We start from the raw sequence: 20,717 nt of genomic DNA on the forward strand, positions 1-20,717 counted from the left end.
AAGCCTTCAGTGTCCTTCTTGGTGTTGACTTGGAGAAAAAGAAGGGAGGGAAAAGACCACCTCAGCTCATCTTTGCAGAGAGAAGCTGAGTGGGTTTCTCCAGCTTGGTCCCAGAAGTTTTCACTTACTGATCTTCAGCGCTATTGTGGTCCAGATGCCTCCACAGACAACTGGCTTTCCTGTGGCACCATCTGCGTTCTGAGTGTGTGAATCAAAGCCCTTGGCACAGAGTTGCTTTCAATCTCAGACAACCCACACAGCTGGAAGGAACCACATAAAATGATGAGGAACAGGGACGTGGCAATTCTGTCTGTATATACGCAACACGGGCTTCCCTGGTGGCTCAGATGGTAAAGAATCTGCCCACAGTGCGGGAGACCCAGGTTTGATCCCTGGGTCAGGAAGATTCCCTGGAAAAGGGCATGGCAACCCACTCCAGTATTCTTGCCTGGGAAATCCCATGGACAAAGGAGCCTAGTGGGTTACCGTCTGTGGGGCTGTGGAAGAGTCAGACGTGACTGAGAGACTAACATACGCTTTCACTTTCTTTCTTATACAACATCACCACACATGTCCATTCCTCTTCTCTCTTGTTCTTTCTCTCTCTCTCTTTCTTACACACACACACACACACACACACACACACACACACACACACAGAGGCATTCCTAAGGGTACTAGAATAGAGAAGATTGTATAACAAGAAGAAGATAACTAACTTAGATAACTAATGAGACCATATACCAAATAATTTAGCTTCAGGTTTAAGAGCTTGAAGTCACTCAGCCTGGGTTTGAGTCCCAGCCCTGCCACTTTCTAGTGTGATACTTTGAACAAATTACTTAAGTTCTGTGCATCTTAGGCTCCACCTGTGAAATGATAATAAAGATACCTACACATCCCAATGTTGCAGAGGGGATTCAGTGAGATTCTGCCCATGGAGCACTTGGCACCGTGCCAGGCACTGAGTGGTACTATGTACATGTTGACTATTATTGTCTTCTGAAAGCATCAGAATAAAGGGGCAGTTTGAAACTGGAGCTCCTCCACCAAGGGGAAAGTTCATCAGAGGCAGTTGCATCCAGGGACAATAGTTTTTGTCACTGAAATAATTTAAGACATTTAGTATGCTTCAAAGTAGAACCCAACGCTTTTCTTGTCACAAGTTTCCAAGTGGCTGTCTAGGGGACAGCTGTGTGATAAGTTAGCTGGGAGGGTTTCAGATGATCTTCAGACTAATTAACAACCCACATGGCAGGAGTACCAGCCCATGGGAAAAAACACAGGCCGCAGTGCTGGAGTGGAGACCGAGATAACCCCTAGGGGGCCAGGCTCCTTCTGTTGGACTGTGGGAAACCCAGGGGGCTGAGTGGATGCTGGCAGAATAGATGTGGATGCTTGGCAGTGGCTATTGATCAACTGCAGAAGTATTTCAGCATGTTAATAATCTGTGTGAACAGGCTGGTGCACCCTGGCTGAGTATCCGTTCTAGGTCAAGGTGTAAAGTTCAGTCACACCCTCACCTGGCTGGCTTTCATGTGGCATCCATGTGTCCATTAGGCTTCTCTGCTGGCTCAGTGGGTACAGAATCCACCTGCAATTCAGGAGACACAAGAGATGCGGGTTCAATCCCTGGGTGGGGAAGATCCCCTGGAGGAGGAAATGGCAACCCACTCTAGTATTCTTGCCTGAAAAATCCCATGAACAGAGGAGCCCAGTGGGCTACAGTCCATGGGATTGCAAAGAGCCGGACATGACTGGGCAACAAAACGTCCATCAGTTTATTGGCCAAACTGAACAGCCTGTTTAGAAAGATGTCTTCTTTGGCAAAATAGATCAGTGGAGAATAAATGAATTCATTCAGAAGAAATCTCTCCCCATTTCTGGAAGGACAAATCAATGAGAAAAAGGCAGAGGGTTGGTTCTTACTCTTCTATAGCTTATGGAGGCTAAAATATTCCAGACCCCTATCTTTTAGATGCTGACAGTCCAGGAGGAAGGATGAAAGGAAAGCCCACGAATGCAGAGAGGAGCTTCTGAGGTGGGCTTGGTGAGTCACAGGGATCATGAGGGAACACCCTGTGCGTGGTGAGCTCTTGGGGTGAGAAGCATGACTGGTTCTGTGTACCCCCAAATCAGAGAGTACCCAGTCAATACTCAGTGAGACCAAATGTGGGACTCAAGTGCTGGGTGGAAAGGAGTGATCGTGTATGTGGGGGCAAGTGTCAACAGAGGTAAGGGAGATGAGAGGAAGGAAAAAGCTCATGAGAGAGAAGACTCTGAAGTCAGCTTTCCTGGTCGTGTATGGGCTCTGGAGTAAGCAAGGCTACCAAGAGAAATTTGTCCACATATTCTTTGAGATAGCCTGGGAGAGCAAGGTAGTTGTCCTTTGGAATCGGCAAGAATGGGGGAGGGTGAGAGAAGAGATCACTGCACTTCTGCCATGGCCCAGGTTGGCACAGTTGGTCCTCGGAGCCAGAGAAGGATGGAGCCTCACTATCCGGAAGGTGCTGTGGGTGTCAGCAGCCATGGGAGACCCCTTTCCTGGGCCGTGAGGTCATCTAGGGCCTGAGAGTTGTTGGTCAGCTGCCTTTTCAAGACTTTGTCCAGGGCTGACCCCCAAAAGAGCTGTAGGGGTTTGGAGACAGGAACCAGTGGACCTGCTCTGATGGGGAAGCTAGTCAGAGAAATGACTGGCTACTCTAACCATGTCCCTCTCATCTGTAGGGCATCATTCAGTTGACAAAGCGTTGCCTCAGTCCTAAATCTTTCCAGCAGAGACGATCACTGCCACTTTCTAGATAAGAAAGCAAAAACCCAGAGAGGTTAAAAGATGAATCTGAGGTCTATGACGGCGATAGGCCATCGGGGGCACACGGGATCGCCATTCAGGTTTCCTGACTCTCCAGTGGGTCCTCTTAATCAGAGTGGGATGCGAGTGAAGTTCCTGGGGAGCAGTATGTAAGGAGGTGAGGTCCTTAAGAGGGAGGTGGCTGTGAAGTGGCTCCCCACCTGGTCACGTATGCGCGATGGTGGCTATCTCAGCTTTAGCCCCTGGATATGCCTCGCTTGACTCACCTACATCCAGACCTTCCTTTAATCACCAGTCTCATTGCAGTGGTGGAGGGTTCTGCCGGGGAAGCACGAAGTTGGGATTTCATGCTAGATACCCCGGCACCCGCAAGCCTGCTGAGCAAGCCTGGGGCTTTTCCACAGGCTATATCCTCACTGAGAAGTTGCCTAGAATCTCAATCTCTTCCTGCAGCGAGGAGAGGGGCAGAGAAGCAGACTGTTGCCCCCAGATAGGCCGGGCACCACAACAAACAACAGAAAAGATTCATGTGCTCAACGAAGCTGAATTTTAATTGATACTTTTTCTAACAGTGGTTCTGAACCAACATCCCTCAGCCCCCAAAGATGATGAAGGGGGTGTGGCTTAACGCCACAATTAGCACACAACCCCACAACAAATACAGTAAACATTAATCATATTAAATATTGAATGCAGACTCTGGTACGCTTGAAGAGCAATGGGTTTTTATAGTTTTATTTTTACAGAAGACAAAGCAATGATTGTGGAGGAATTATTCTGATGTCAGTGCTGAAGGGAAATAATGTAACATTCTGGAATTTATATAAAAATTACAGCTTTGTTGTGTTTCACCCTATATATAGTAATTTAATCATTTGCAGCTGATTAATTTCAGTGAAGGAAAATGTAGCATTATGCATCCCTAATGGAGTTCCAAGGTTTGAATTCTAATCGTGAGTTGGGCACAGTTTAAGTCTAAATTAGCAGTTAGCTTGGGCAAGGGACACTTAGGTTAAAATGGAGTCATCTGTTGATGAGTACTGAGTCAACAAGAGAGCAGAAAGGAAGATCACCAGAAAAGTGCTTGCCGCAGAACACTCTTTGCTGGGGTCATCATTATAATTCCTTACATTAGCAGAATGCGGTTGTGCGTTAGAAAACAATTTCTTGTACGTTTATCTCATCTGCATTGGTCTTCATCTAAGTCTATAAGTGGGTATTTGCGCTCCATCATATGGTGAAGAAACTGATGCTCAGAAGAAGTAAGGTCGCGAAAAGGAAGAGCATTTATGGTGGAGGATTTGAACCCAGTGTTCCAGGTAAAAAGCCAATATTCTTTCAACCTCAAGATATTTTCTGGGGAAATATGCTCCAGTGGCAGGAAATAGGAGGGAGAGAGGCACGTGGGGCTGGAGTGGTTATTATTCTAGTTTCCTCACTTTGGGCTTCCCTGATAGCTCAGTTGGTAAAGAATCTGCCTGCAGTGCAGGAGATCCTGGTTTACTTCCTGGGTTGGGAAGATCCCCTGGAGAAGGGAAAGGCTACCCACTTCAGTATGCTGGCCTGGAGAATTCCATGGGCTGGATAATCCATGGGGTCGCAAAGAGTTGGACAGACTGAGCGACTTTCATTTCACTTTCCTCACTTCAGAGCTGTCAGGAGCTGGCTGTGCCCTTCTCCTGGAGGTCACAGCTCCCGTCAAGTGGCTACACTGCCCTCTGTGTCCAGGCTTTACTGATGCCCCTCTCGACTTGCCCCTTCAGGCTCAGGGTGGTCATGGTGCTCACTATTATCAGCCCTGAGGCACTGCCTGTCCTTTCTGGCGGTTTCCCTGCAGCCCATCCTCCCTGTGAGCAAGGAACAACGCAGGGAAGACCTGCCCCAGTTCAACCAGGCAAAGGTTGCTTTCAAGGAAATGGACACAAGAAAGATGGAAGATAGGATTATTTAATATTTTATTTAAGCACCTAGAGACAATCAAGACAGGAGTAAAGAACTATGGTGTTACACTCTTCAAACAAATAGAAGAGAACATGGCATGTTTCTAGAACCTCCCATCTCTGCTCATGCAAACTGCTGAATCCTTGTGCTGTCCCCAGATATCAGGGCTCTTGGGATGCAATGACACAAACTCAATTTAAATGGACGTAAATCAAAAAAGTGAACTTATTGGTTCATGGACTCCAACTTCGAAAAAAAAGAAATGCGTGGATCCAAGCTCAGGAAAGTCAGGATCCAAGACCTCCACTGCTGGGACTATCGGCTCTTCCTTTTTTTGTTGTTGTTTTTCCTTGAAGTTTGTCTTTATTCCTCTGACAGATTCAGCCTTGTCAAGTGATGCCGATTGACAGAAACAAAATCAAAACTCTTATCATTCAGATCAGAAGTGGGGATCTGAAGTGAAATTCACTGAATCAGAGTCCTGGCGGGAAGCAGAATTTCTCAGATGGTTAATTAAGGAGATTTTTAAACAAAAGGACTCATGGACAGTGTTCACTGTATACAAACAAGAAATATTGAAGCACCCAGATCTAAAGAGGCAGAAGCTAGCTGCACTATGGAGAGTGCAGGGTGGGGCCTCCAGTGATCAGGGACACAGCTACTGCCAGCCATGAGGGCTGAAGCAGGGGAGTTGGGGCACCCTGACCTCTCTCTTCTCCTGCCCTTGGATGACTTACCAGTAACATGCTTCCATGAGCACACCCAACCAGAAACCCAATTGCAAGGGAATTGAGGTGGTGCAGGGTTCAGGGTCAGCCTCCCAGGGTGACAAAATAGGACAGTTAAGTCAGAAAGTGAAACTCAGAGGAGAAAGAGAATAACCTGCATGTTCATCTTGTATCTCTGCAAGAGTTGGGGGATTGGAAGAGTGAACATACTTGAGTGTTTTAATTTTATAAGAGAATCTCCTAAGAATTTCAACTTCAATGAAATAATTGACTCAAGCAGGGATCATCCACAGAAGCTAAAACCATTAAATAAAATACTGATTGGGCTTCCCTGGTAGTTCAGTGGTAAAGAATCCGCCTGCCAGTGCAGGAGATGCACTGTTCGATCGGGAAGATCCCGTGGAGAAGAAATGGCAACCCACTCCAATATTCTTGACTGGAGAGTCCCATGGACAGAGAAGCCTGGCAGGCTATAGTCCATGGGGTTGCAAAAGAGTCGGACAGGACTTCGTGACTAAACAACAACAACAAAATGTTGGTTAGTCATCAGGATGTTTACATGATCTCAGAGTATCTTCCCAAAGACTTCTCGTTAATTACCAAAGGGAAGGTATCTTCACAGTGGAGAACCTGCCAGAGAGCTGCTTAACGAAGCCATCAAGCTTAGCATCAGTCAGCGATCAAGGGACACAGTGACACTACATGCCTTCTTGTGAGATGCAATGGGAAGCACACAACCTCACCTTAGTTGTGTGCTTGCCAAAATGTTTAAGAAAGTGAAAGTCACTCAGTCGTGTCCAACTCTTTGTGACCTCATGGACTATACAGTATTCTCCAGGGCAGAATACTGGAGTGGGTAGCCTTTCCCTTCTCCAAGGGATCTTCCCAACCCAGGGATTGAAGCCAGGTCTCCCACATTGCAGGTGGATTCTTTACCAGCTGAGCCACAAGGTTTAAGCTGAGTCTAATTCAGAGAAAAGGACCAGATAAGTCCAGATCACAGGACACTCTTCAAAAAAGTCAATGCCCTGAACAGCAGCGACCACAAAGAGGGGCTAAACAGAAAAGAGTACCACACAACTTGGATGAATCTCACGGTGTTGAGTAAGAGAAGCTAAGTTCAAGAAGGGTATATAAAACATGATTCTATTTCCATAAAGTTGGAAGACAAACCCTATTTAAGCATTAGGAGCCAGGACAGTGATTTCCCTCAGGGAGTGATGTCAGGAAGGGCACCTAAGAAAGAATACCAGGATGCTGATGATGTTCATTTTCTTACCTCAGTGCCTGTTACAAGAATTTATTCCGTCTATGAAAGCCTATTGTAGTGAGTCCACTCTGTGTGTGTGTGCATATGTGTGTATTAGGGAGAGAGATAACATTAATGTGGCCAAATACCACCAGCGGATGAATCGAGGTGAAGGATCTGTGAGTATGTGTTATCATTATATTGTTTTCTAACTGTTCTCTAGGTTTGAAATTTTTGAAAGTAAAAACTTGGGGGGGGGTAATAGGAACGATTTTGAATTATTTTTTAAATGTTACATGACAAAATAACTGACAGAGTATTCATCAGTAGACATTACAGCCAGTTCACATCATTGACACACTTATTTAAATATATGCAAACTGCTCACACTTAGCTAAAATAAAACAAAGAACAAAAAGCAGAGCTACGTCGCATTTATTACGATTCCTAAACAGAAGCCGAGTATCTCGTCTGATGCGCAAGTATAGAAATAACAAACTGTTCCGATGTTCACAGAAAAACTGTTGTGTTGGACATATTAAGTTTGGGATCCACAAAACCATACCTATGGGATTTTGAATTCTCAAGGGTTAGTTTAATGGCCAGTGATCTTTACTCTGCTCACTAAATTTAGAACCCAGCTAACTTAAGCTGTGCCATCCCTGGCTATGTTGACCAATACGCGGACCTTGTTTTCCTTTAAAAACACATAGTCCTGTTTGGGTAGAAAGAACTTATCAGCTCCCCATCCTCTGGTGTTTTCAGGCCCAGGCATGGATAGAAAGTCTCAGAAGAGGGCAGATAAGAAAAGAGGGAGAAGCTCTACTTGTTTTAATCCATTTCTGTTCCAAAATAACATACTAGCCAGAAGCCAGCGGAGGATCCAATGACGATCCAGTGGTTCTTACTGTCAAAGGTTATCATTGCATAATCCTTATGTGTCCTCCTGCCCTCATCCTTTTAGCTGCCAAGGCTTCAGGAGAGCAAGCACTGTGGCCTCTGGGCACTTGGGTCTGAGGAAGAGGCAGAATCTGCCCGACTCTCCAGTATCCCAATGCCAACACAATAGGCACCTTTGGTTCAGCCCAGCTGCCAACCATCTGTGAGCCACTGTTCAGCTAGAATATAGTAGATGCTCATTAAATGTTTGTTAAATAAATGAGTGGGCTATGGAAAGAAGGGCTGCAGAAGAAGCTGGAGGAGTGGTGTTCATGGAAGATTCTATGTAACTTGAAGGGATTTTTGCTCACTTCTGCTTAGAACTCAGCTCTTGAATCCTTGAGGATGCCATCCTGGGAGCAGTAGAGATATACCGCTGGCATGGATATCAATATTCTTATCTCAAGTGAATGTGCAGGTAACTGACATCTGCAAGGGGGCAGGGTAGGAGAGAATGACCATGGCTGTGTGGCAATTTAAAGATGACTAATTTCTGAGTCTATGTGTGACACCTCCTGGGAGTCCTTGACTCAACATTTGTAGGGAACAGGCTCTGGCAGCATATAAGAGAGTCAATGAAACTGCCAACTGCAGGGCTTCAGACTTCTAGCCTCTGTAATCACGTGAGCCAATTCCTTATTCTAAATCTCTTTGCATGCACAACTTGAACTCAGTATTGTGAAACTATGGACTGTAATCTGCCAGGCTACTTTGTCCATGGGATTCTCCCATGTGTTTAAATACACATTTAAAACGTATATATGTGAAAGTTGCTCAGTCATGTCCAACTCTTTGTGTGGACTGACTATACAGTCCATGGAATTCTCCAGGCCAGAATACTGGAGTGGGTAGCCTTTCCCTTCTCCAGGGAATCTTCCTGACCCAGGGATCAAACCCAGGTCTCCCGCATTGCAGGCAGATTCTTTACCAGCTGAGCTACAGGGAAGCCCAAATTGTGTACACACACACACACACACACACACACGTGTATGTGTAGCTGTGTATGTGTGTGTGCCCATGTGTATGTATAGTATTATCATATTCTGTTTCTCTTAAGAACCCAGACTAAGAACTTAGATCACACAATTGTACGATAAACACTCCTGGTTGCCTGTCTACCAAGTTTGCTGAGATTCCCCCCTCCACTTCTCTGTAAAGAGACCCCCTTTCACATTCCCTTGCTAGGAGGACCCACCTCTCCCAATGGAGACTCAAAATGCCAAACTCTCACGTTCCCAGCTCCCACTACATTCAGAGCACAGGTGAGCAACGCAGACCCTGCCATGTGAACACAAAGGAGAGTTTACCAGGGGCTACAAGGAAACATTTCTTTCCTAGAAAAGGAGCCACCCAAGGGGAAATGTTTTCCTCCAGCTCTGGGTAGAGTTGCACTTGCCCAGTGCCAGAAACCTCAGTAACGTCTAGCCATCAGCAGGGAGACATGGCCTTTGTGTTGAGCAAAGCAGAGCAGAAAGAAACAAAACACAAGAATTCAGAATTCACGAGAATACTGTAGAGCTGCTGAATTAACCATCCAGAAATCACCCTGCCTCCAGATTTCTTATGTGACATAACAGACATTCTTATTGTTTGGGTAAATGCTTAGTCGCTCAGTCGTGTCTGGCTCTTTGTAACCCTTTGGAATGTAGCCTACCAGCCTCCTCTGTCCATGGGAGTTTTCAGGCAAGAATGCTGAAGTGAGTTGCCACTTACTACTCCGGGGGAATCTTCCCAACCCAGGGACTGAACATGCATCTCCTGTTTCCTGTGTTTCCTGCAATGCCAGGGGATTCTTTACCCACTGAGCCACCAGGGAAGCAAAAAACCGATATTAAGTCCTCTTTAAAGGAAAGTCTGTTTCCTGTACTCAAAAGCATCCTAATCGAATTAGCTGATTTTATTTTCATTGTTAAGAACTCATATCAAAGGAGGTCTCTTTATCCAGTCAAAGGTATACTTACAGATTCATTTAGTATTCTTCTTTATTTATAAATAGCAGCGTGAAATGAGAAATATATTTATATATCTATACCCATATTCATCCCTTCATCCTTCTATCCTTCCACCCCTCTGTCCATCTCTTAATCTAGCTGTGAGTTCCACAGTCAGAGAAGTTCAGAAGCCGTGATTACTGCCTACTTTTGGAGAATCACAACCAACATTAATGTATTAGAGCCTTTGAGAAGTTCTGCAGCAAAGAAACTTCTTTAACTCCATATTTCCTTGATTTTTGCTTGTTTGTTTGTTTTGTTTTTGAATCACAGAACCCTTCTTTGAGCAGACATTTCAACAGCAATCCAATTTGGGAAATGTGTGCATGACTGCGTAACTCTGTCTCTCCTTAGATCCCATACACACATTTTAAGAGGACAATTGTTCCCTCTGAAGGCAACACTTGTTATTCTGAAGCACTGAAGCAAAACCTCCAGCACATTCGGAATCTGCTTAGATGTTTACAGATAGCTTCGTGTTAATTTCTATACAAAAGATATATATTTCTGGCCTTGGCGTATTGTTCATGATTCACCGCCACATTCTAGGAACCTCCACTCTTACTCATCATCCTGCTTGAGCTAACCATATCTGACACAAACAGTTCTCATTCATGGTGGCCCCATCCCATTTATACCATCCATAGCCCAAGAGGCAATCTTGTGCTTGTGTTTTAACATAAACTTCAAATCACATGCATACTAACACTACTTCATGAGCAAGAAATTACCACATCTGGTTCATTGACATTTACTTCTGGGAACCATTTCAATCAGATTAATCCGTTTATCTAAATAATCTTCCACTCACTTCACAACATCAGAACTCACCAATACATTTTCTACTGATGCTTCCAACCTTCCTTTTTGTAGACTGAGGTGCAGGATTCATTATCACCTGGAGTTCTGCAAACTGGACATTATCAGAGTGTAAGGGAGGTGAAATAAGAGCTATCCCATCAGAGTTTGAGGAAAGGGGAAAAGAGTGGGGCAGGTGGAGATGTCCATCCATCTCTGATATGACTGCTGGAGAGTGTGGCTTAGATGCGCAGTAACAAATATGCCTTGTATTAGGACTGGTAGCTTATGCTGCAGCAACAACCCAAGAGTGGCAGAGAGAAACAAAGAGTTATTTCTGGTCCACATCACATGTCCAGTTTGGGCCAGCTGAAGCTCTGCTCCATGTCAGCTTCACTTAGGAGCACAGCAGTTGGAAAACTGCCAATCCTGGTGGAAGAGAGGGAAATGCTAGTATGGCAAGCCCCATACCAACTCTCAGAGCTTCCACCCAGACGCGACCACATCACCTCTGCTCACGTTTCATTGGCCTCATGTGAGCTCCATTACCACGGGCCCCCAGCCCTGAGCCCCGGGGCTGGAGAGAGGTGTTCCCCTAGAGCAGGCATCACTGGAAAAGCCACGGGCTTTGTCCCACTGCCTTGTCTACCCTAAGAGCAAAGCCACACCTATGCTCTCTACAGACAGATGGAGCCCAAAGAGAGTGGGCAACAGGGGATAAACTCCTTAACTCTCCAGTCAGGTGAGAAGCGACCAGCAAAAACAAATCACAACAGGACTTTTGCAAAATAGGTCTTCCACTTATTGTCTACTGCAGTTTTAAATTCTTGGTTCAATCTTGAGCTCTCTTCTTCAAGCTCCCCACCTTCTTCTCAGATTGCTTTCCCGTCATTCTAGACTGCTTCATCCTCCTCCTATAAGAACTGTGAATCCCACCCTACTGCTGGATGCCTGGCTACCTGAGCAGATAATCCAACCCTTGAGTTACTAACAGGAAAACGCGATGCTTAGTTCAGTCTGAGAAAAGTCTGTCTGTGACTTGCCACCAGGGGTTTCCGATGGAAACACTCCCTGAGCAAGTGGATGAATGAAGAGACACCATCGAAAGCCCAGTACAGCAGGCGCTTCCATGTGAATTTCAGTGTGAGTTTCCCACCTTCAGCATCTTTGCCAATTCTCCTCCCCCTCCCACGACAGTATCTTTCATTTGAGCTCTTTCTTTATCCAAATCCCAACAGGTCTTCCCGTGTCAATCAAGCTCAGGCCCTACCTCCCCTAGACACATTCCCACATTGACCTACAGTGATGGTGACCCATAGTGATACTCTGTCTACACAATTTGAGCTCCAGTAACAGAACTGGAGGTGGCAGAACCAGGGATTGAACCCCTGTACTCTGCCTCCAGAGCCCAGGCACCTGACCTCTACACTAAAGAACAGATGGGACAAGAAGTGGAGAACTAGGGCCTTCTGAAATCAATCACATAGGGCATGCCTTGAGCCAGACAGACTTGGGTTCAAGTTCTTGCTTGCCTGCTTACTAGAGGTTTAAACAAGTTACTTCACCTTTCTGGGCCTTAGTTCCCTCAGCTGTGAGATGGAATAAGGAAGATTAATATATAACATATCTGACAACTGTAGACTTGCAATCAATGTTAGGTATGAATTGTTCTCCTGTTCTCGCTTCCTCTAAAACCAGAATCTTTATATCAATCAGACTGCACCCCGTCTGTTCAGTCTTCAGTCCGTTCTCTGGCTTGCAAACACAGAGAAAGGTAAGAAAAGTACCTGATAAAGGAGTTTCCAGGCTGGCCTAGCAGTGAATAGACCACAGATACCTCTGTGCGGCACTGGTACCCAGGAGCACTAAGGCCCCCCTGAGACCAGAGTCCACTGACCTCAACTGAGAGTCAAGATGTGTTTGAGCAGAAAATGCAGTTCCCGGTATTTATTGTTACTCCTCCTTAACAGCCTTCCTTTTCTTCCCCTCTTTAGCCCTTTATCAGATATTTCAAATTTATTAATAGGTCCCAAGTTCAATGATGAGCTACACATAGTAAAGCAAACCAGTATCTCCTCTACATAAGGACATTCTATATAAAATGACAGAGATGTGGCGTAGCTGCAAAGAGGGCTGAGCTGGTTAGACTCACTTTTACAAAAAGAGGAACTCTCTTCCCTGTGGTGTCACCACCAACAATACTGCAGGCAGTCTAACAGCTTCATGTGAATAGCCGTGTCTGGATTGCAAGTCCTGGCCTTCTCTGGTGGAAATACTGGTTTGGGCTTGCTGGTCCTTCAGCAGGAGAGCTGTGTGGTCAGATGTGGTCTGGAGAGAATCTACCTGGATTTGACTCCCACAACTTGCTGCCTAAATAGCTTTCCTGGTGGCTCACACGGTAAATAATCTGCCTGCAATGCAGGAGAGCCGGGTTCAGTCCCTGGGTCAGGAAGATCCCCTGGAGGAGGGCATGGCAACCCACTCCAGTATTCTTGCCTGGAGAATGCCATGGGCAGAGGAGGCTTACAAGCTATAATCCATGGGGTCACACAGAGTTGGACATGACTGATGAGACTTAGCGTGCTGACCCAGGGTGGATGGGGGCAGGGAGCTGATATAGAGGAGCGGCAGTGACAGATACACCGAGAAGTGAGATGGGAAGCTGACCGTGAACGCATGACTGGGCAGTTTCCAAGGAACATAGGACAGACTTCCACATATTCATCGAGTACTTCTTGAGGGCAAAACCCCAGTGTGGAGGGCAAAACTCCACAAATCCTAGCAATATAGATGTTGCAGTCAGAATCCCAGTGGGCCACTGGGTGACCTGGAGCATATTATTTAACCCTTCAAAGGCTCCACACCTGAGCTTTAAAACACGCTGAAGAGGTTAACAGGACGAAGTCCTACCCGGCACAGAGCAGGCACTTAAACAAGGCTGGTTTCAGGGACTTGCCTGTCTGTCCAGTGGTTAAGACTTCACCTTCCAATGCAGCGGGTGTGGGTTTGATCCCTAGTCAGGGAGCTAAGAACTCACATGCCTCATAGCCAAAACATCAAAACATTAAAAAAAAAAAAAGGAAGCAATATTGTAACAAATTCAATAAAGATTTGAATTTAAACAAACAAAACAAAAACCAAAAGATAACCAAGGCTGGTTTCTTTCTGGTCCTCTAAAAGAACCGAGAAGCAGGAGAGGCTGCTGTAATCTTCCTCTCCACTGACGTCCAGTTAGACACTGAGAGAAAAGACATGAAACCCACTTCCTTAGCTGTGCAGCCAAGGACTGCCTGGCCCCTGGTGTCAGCAAGCAGACTGGGAACGGCCCTGATGGAGCTTCTGTCGGCCCTGCAACATCCAGTGAGTGCATATTTATTGGGCACCTACTATGCGCCAGGTGCTGGTTAAAGCAGAGCCACTGCCAGCCCCCAAAGTGCTCTGTGCAGATTAGAAAAGGTGGCCCTTTGTGGCAGATACAGCCCCGTCAGCACACAGTTTGGCAAGCGAGAAGACTCTTTGTGTCAAGAAAAAGAGTGCCCCTTCATTCGAGTGGACACAGCCCATGCTGGGCGCATGCCTCGGCAGGCAGTGAGTGGCTTTAGGCCCTGAGGACCTCCCTCATCCGGGCAGCCTCGCCCTGCATCTGCGCCCCACCAGGCACGGCATCCCCAAAGTCATGCATTTCTCTTAATGTGCTCTGTTGAAGGGCTTCTCTTTTATTTTCTCCTTTTAGACATGGGAAAATATCCTTTCTTTTATGAAATGATGCTAATAGTAGATGGCAGTTGTTTGTTTTATCTCTTTTGTGAACTGTTCTTAGCAAAATAAAGTTGGCAACTTTATGTCAGTACTTCTGTTTTGGACATTTTTTTGACCCGTAAAATTCAAAACTTTAGGAATTATTGTGGGAGGTGTTGTGTGGTGAGAAGCCCTTCTGTTCAAGCAGAAGAAAAGCCCCTGCAAGACCCCACAGACCTGGGCAGGTACTCTGTTGCCATCAGGGTCTCTGAGCTTCAATGGTCTGCATGCCACTGCATTTCAGAATCACTGGGTTGCTATGGTTATCACCAGAGCTCTGTAATTACCTTGGAAGTTGCTATCTTTGAGACTTATGAGGTCCGTGCCATATAGATATTCAAAAAAGAAAGGGTTTTGTGTCTGAGAAGTATACATGCTGACAATAAATGGCATTGCTCAAACACAGCTGCACACAAACACACGTGGAAATACTCATACACACAGGAGAATCATCATCTCTTGCATGGTTTGGTGGTTAGATTTGTGGACTTCACATGAGGTTCACACAGTTATAGGAAAGCAGGTCTTGGCTCCAGTGATAAATCTGGACTTTCTCTTTTAGCCAGGATTCTCTGGCTCCAAACAAAAAACTGGTGGTCTCAGTTAAACTAGAGTGTATTGGCTCACCTCATTGAGAAATGAGTGTTTGTGTCAGGTACGGCTTGACCCAGGGGCTCAGGATCAGGATTTGCCAGGTGGTTCAGTGGTAAAGAATCCACCTGCCAATGCAGGAGACACAGAAGACGCGGGTTCGATCACTGGGTGGAGAAGATCCCTTAGAGGAGGAAATGGCAACCCACTCCAGTATTCTTGCCTGGAAAATCCCATGGACAGTGGGCTTCAGTTCGTGGGGTTGCAAAAGAGCTGGACACGACTCTTGGGGGGTTGGACACGACTGAGTCACTGAGCAAATAGGGCACCACCCCCGGGCAATCTGCTTGCTCTTGTAAGTTCCTTTGGGAAGGCCTCACCACCTGGTCAGCTCGCTGCCAAATTTCGAGCCTTGGATTGACCGGAGGGGTGGGGGGGAGGTTGTGGGGGGAGTGGGCGGGGTGGGGGGGGAAGAGAGCTTATCTCCTCCACAGTTCAAACAAACAAAAGGTCTGCACCTTGGTCTCAGCCTGCCTTAGATCATAACATAAGCCTATCTCTGAACCTATCACTGTGCCTGGGGACATGCCCAAAGCTGGAGCAGGACTGTGGGGAAGCATACATTCTCTAGAACAGGGATCCCCAACCTCCGGACCACGGACCAGTACCTCCTGCCAGATCAGCAGCAGCATTAGACTAGAAATGAAGTACACAATAAATGTAATGTGCTTGAATCATTCCCAAACCATGCCCCACCCTCTAGTCTGTAGAAAAATCACCTTCGATGAAACCAGTCCCTAGAGCTGTAGACTGCTGCTCTAAAACAAAGTCAGGGTCAAGGGATGCAGCCAGCCAAACTTATTTTCTCTCCCCAAAGGAGAGGGATCTAGGAAGTTAGTGGCGAGAGAGACATCACCTGGGCTGCTTATGCCCCTTTTGCCTCCCCTCACCCACGCATCTATCCTTGCTCTGCTTGATCCGCACTCTGTGTTCTGAGTTGCAGTCTCTGCAAGGCTTCCTCCCAGGCCCCTTGCCTCGGGCCATTGATTGGATCAGACAGAGCAGAAGCACAGCAGATCTGAGGAGGCAGGGGAGAAAGAAGTGGGTGTTTTTCCCCTGCCCCCTCCCTGCTGTAGTACCTCCCAAGGCCCCATTCTCACGGCTTACACCACCTCCTCTCTCCCTACCCTCAAGCCTTTGAGGCAGTAACAGCTTCCTGCTGCTGTGATCTTGATACCTCAGTGCTCCTGTCTGTTCCACTGATGCTGCCCACTTATCTGCACATTGTCCCTTAAAATCTTTTAATCTAAACTGGGAGTCAGTGAACTTTGGCCCACAAGCCAATAACCACTCCCTCGCTTTTTGTAAAGACAGTTTTACTGGCCCACGGTCACACCCACCGCCCATCCTTTAGGTGTTATCTGTGGCCAGTTGTGACAGAGACTGTAGGCAGCCTGAAAAGCCCAAAATACATCACAGAAAAAAATTGCTGATCCCTGGATAAACCAGCTCTGATGGCTTTTGCTTCCTGCTGGGACCCTTTCTATTTTATCTCCTCATAAAATTTCAGAAGAGAAGGCTACTTTTACTGTAAGATTTGTACACAACTTTTGAGAAGAAACTAATATGGAAGATCAACACCGCTGGTTCAAGGGGAAACCACACAGGGGATAGAAAGGTGTAGTGATCCTTTTTTAAAAAAACTTACTTGGTTGCGCAGGCTTTTAGTTGCAGTGATCCAGTTCCCTGACCAGGGATAGAACCCAGGCCCCCTGCACTGGAGCACTAGCGAAGTCCCTATAGTGATCTTTTTATACAGTGAATCCTGCTCTCTCCTAGCCCTTGAGCTGAAGGGTCTCAGGGCAGAGAATGCCCCCCGTCCTGCACCCCTAGCCACTGCTCACTTCAGACAGCACACCTGGGTGCTCCGACTTCATCAGAGAATGCCAGTGAACGGGAAAATCAATATGTAAAGAACCAAACCGAAATGCCGGATGAAAAAGATGAACATTGCTAGGTTTAGAAAATAAAAATGTTCTAAACAGATAAACAGTAAGCAAAGTGCTTTGATTTGTACTGTTTTCCAGTCCATAAAACCCTAATATCCACCGACATTTCATTAAGAGCTTCCATGCCCGCTGTGGCTTGAACAGATTGCTGCAAACATGTTATTTGAGCCACAGACCCAATCTTTTGCAATGTTTTACATGGGTGCTAAATGGGGGAGAAGTCTGATCTGTCATGAACAGAACTCTACTTTAGGGGAAAAGTAAATGCTGGAGTTAAATGAATAATATCTATCATTTTGCAATGTGATTTTTCCAGTCAATCAAAAAAAAAAAAAAGTAGGCAATGAACATTTATTGGAGAAACAAAAAATGGCAATGAACACATGCAACCACATCCTCCTTCAGCTTTCAGAAACAGGGAGGATTTGTGATTTGAATAATTTCCAGTGAAATAAATATTCAATTTATGTTGGAAATGGTTCATTTGGTCTCTTAGCCTTTTGCAATCCCCAAACCTAATAATACTCCAGTTTATGAAATCCCCTACTAATATAGCAACGCCTTTTCATTTATTGTTACACTCACTCCTGAAGTGGCCCTACTGCTAGCTTTCTGAACCATCAGCCAAAATCAAAGGTGCTACACAGAGCTCTTTTCCTTGATGATTTCCATTTTGTGGCTGCAAGAAAGAGGAAAAAAATCCTAAACAATAAATTAGCGACGCTGAAGTGGATTTTGGGCTGCGAAGCTGAGAAAGACTTGGACAGATTATTAAATCACTCCCTCATCCTCAGTTTCTTTATCTGTAAAATGGAACCAACACTCCCTCCCTACCCCCACCACCCAGATTCTTGTACCTTCATCCATTCCCATTTGTTGAATATTTACTAAGCACCTTTTATGTGTCAGGAGGGTGCTGGGAGAAGAGGAAAATGCGATCCCTGGAAGGCGCTTCTTGAAGTTCACATACTGAGGAAAGAACTACCAGGGACAATGTGTTGTGGCAAGCTCTAGGACAGCAATAGCAACAGTTCTTTGAAAGCACCCAGGAGGTACCGGTGGCCAGAAAGAGCCAAGAGGAAGGGATGGCTAAATGTATTCTGAAGAATGAGTCAGAGGGGAGGGGTACAACGGAAGATATCATCACAAAGGAGAAGAGACTTCTCAGGATTACCAACAGGGTTTTCGCATGGCCACACCCCAGGCTTTAAGGTGGGAGAGGCGAGAGCCCTGGGAAGCAGGGAGAACTAAGCAAAACCCACATTCCAAGGACCTCCCAGCTTTGCTGAGGATTCGGACTTTTCCCTTGAAGGCGGTGGGGAGCTCACTGCAGTGCTTCTGTTGCGGGACATGGCCTGATTCGATGTGTTTCAGGAAGTCCGTCCTCACCATCACTAGCAAGCAGGTGGAGAAGGAGTCAGAGGGGAGACGGAGGCAGGGAGGCCCTTCAGCAGCGAGAGGTGCAGTGGCTGAAGTGGGGTAGAGGCGGTGGGGATGCGAGAGAAGAGGTGGATGTGGGAGGCGTGAAGCTGATGGGACAGCTTGATAGACTGCGGAGAAAAGGGAAGGAAAATGTCAGGGAGGGCTTGGAGGTTCCAGCTTGGACAAAAGAGCAGATGCTGGTTGCATTCACTGAGAGAGAGCGCATGTGAAGCCAGTGCTCGGCACAAGGCAAATTAAAGTGTAGGTGCTCAGTAAGTGTGTCTCAAAGCAGAAACTTTATTCTCCTAGCTTCATTCTCCCCTCTCTTCTGTCACCCCACCCCCCAATGCGCGCACACACACATACACACTGCCCCCACCCACTCTAGCTCGTCCTGCACATCACTGCCTGGTAAATCTTCTTAAAACACCAATTTGCCTGTCAGATTTAAATGGCTCATTTAAATGGCTCAGGATTTCCCCAGGTACCACTCAAAGCCCCCCCTGCTCAGCCTCCCTAATCCAGCTCCCCTATCAAGCCAGCCCTGTTTCCTCTCTGCCTCAGTCCGGCCACGCAGACAGCAGCCCCATGACCTGCCGGCCTCCAGGCCTTTATTCAGGCCGTGCTCTGCTCCGGGAGTACTGGCCTTTCCTTCATCCTGCCACTGGAAATTAAAATCAGAGAGTCACAGTGGAGACTGTGATAAAAGAAAGCAATTCCCTCTGTACCCCTGTTACTTCTGTTAATTCAACACAGGCTTAATTCTTTGACATCTCGGCAACACAGAGAGGCTATGGCTGAGTTTCAAGAGAAGAGACACAAGACGTAAGTTTTTCTAATAAACCGGCTAATAAAATGTCTTGTTACATCCTTCTAGCACATTCCATACTCTCCAAGTCCTTTTGATTTTGAAATGCATTTTTAAAGCATGAGTGGATTGTGATTGTCAAGGGAAAAAAAAGTCGTTTTCTTTCAGGCCTTAAGCTATAAAAACTGCTATTCCTGTTCTCTCTCCAAATGAGCCCACTTTAGGATTTCCTGCTGGGAAATGAAGGCAATTGCTTGATGCTTAGGAATTACCAAAGATTTACTTGAAAGTGCTACCTCACACTCAGTAGGCAATAAGCCTAAATGAAAAGGAAAACAATTAGCCCAAATGTGCCAACTTCAACAGTGTTGATTGGTCGGTTGGTTGATTTTGAAAGCCCATTTTTATTTCTGGAATCAAAAGTTGCAAAAACAAACAACAAACAACAAAAACTTGAGTTGTGACAGTCCATGGATGAGAAGTCCCTGGGGCAAGCACAGGCAGGGTTACTTTGAAGGCCACCCATATTTGGGTCTGAGCCCCTCCCAGGGGCCAAGGAAGCTAGAGGGCCACCTGGAACAACAGAGACTCATGTCCTGTTGTCTGTCCAGCAGGCTTCCCCACTGGGACATGACAGCCCTCCTGCCCCAATCCAGCCTCACTCCCTTTCCAGCTCCCAGGGCAGTGTTTCTCAAACAGTGGTTCAAGAACCACCTGCAGTTGCATCCAAATCACCTGGACTCTTAAAACATGGGGGTGGCTACTCCCTATACCCCCTTCCTGAGACCACATCCCTCAAAGTGGGTTCATTCATCACCACCACCAGTACAGCCAGATTAGCAAGGCTTCTCTTCCCTCCCAGCCCATTAGCATTTTCCTTTCATTGTTCTCCTTAGCCTCCTAAAAGTCCCTGGTCTATTGTTCAGTTCTAAACTTTCCTGCAATTCCATTCTGTTGCCCCAGTAAATTTACTCTCCACCCACCTGAATAACTTTATCATATTTCTTCTTCTGCTGCTGCTGCTGCTGCTAAGTCGCTTCAGTCATATCCAACTCTGTGCAACTCCATAGATGGCAGCCCACCAGGCTCCTCCGTCCATGGGATTCTCCAGGCAAGAATACTGGAGTGGGTTGCCATTTCCTTCTCCACATATCTCTTCTATTCTATTCTCTTCCAAATACAATTTCCTGATTACCAATCCCATCACTTTGTAGCATTTGACTTTTCTCCTAATCTCTGAAAATTTAGAGGCTGTCCATTGAGAATTCCTTGCTCCTTGGAGAAAAAGCTATTTCAAACCTAGACAGAATGTTAAAAATCAGAAACATCACTTTTCTGACAGAGGTCTATATGGTCAAAGGTATGGTTTTTCCAGTAGTCATGTACAGATGCGAGAGTTGGACCATAAAGAAGGCTGAGTGCTGAAGAACAGATGTCAAACTGTGGTGCTGGAGAAGACTCTTGAGAGTCCCTTGAACTGCAAGGAGATCCAACCAGTCAATCCTGAAGGAAATCAATCCTAAATAGTCATTGGAAGGACTGATGCTGAAGCTGAAGTTACAATACTTCGGCTACCTGATGTGAAGAGCCAACTCATTGGAAAAGACCTTCATGCTGGGAAAGATTGAGGG

The sequence above is a fragment of the Ovis canadensis genome, chromosome 15 (assembly GCF_042477335.2).
Source record: "Ovis canadensis isolate MfBH-ARS-UI-01 breed Bighorn chromosome 15, ARS-UI_OviCan_v2, whole genome shotgun sequence".
In the NCBI taxonomy this organism is placed as follows: Eukaryota; Metazoa; Chordata; class Mammalia; order Artiodactyla; family Bovidae; genus Ovis; species Ovis canadensis.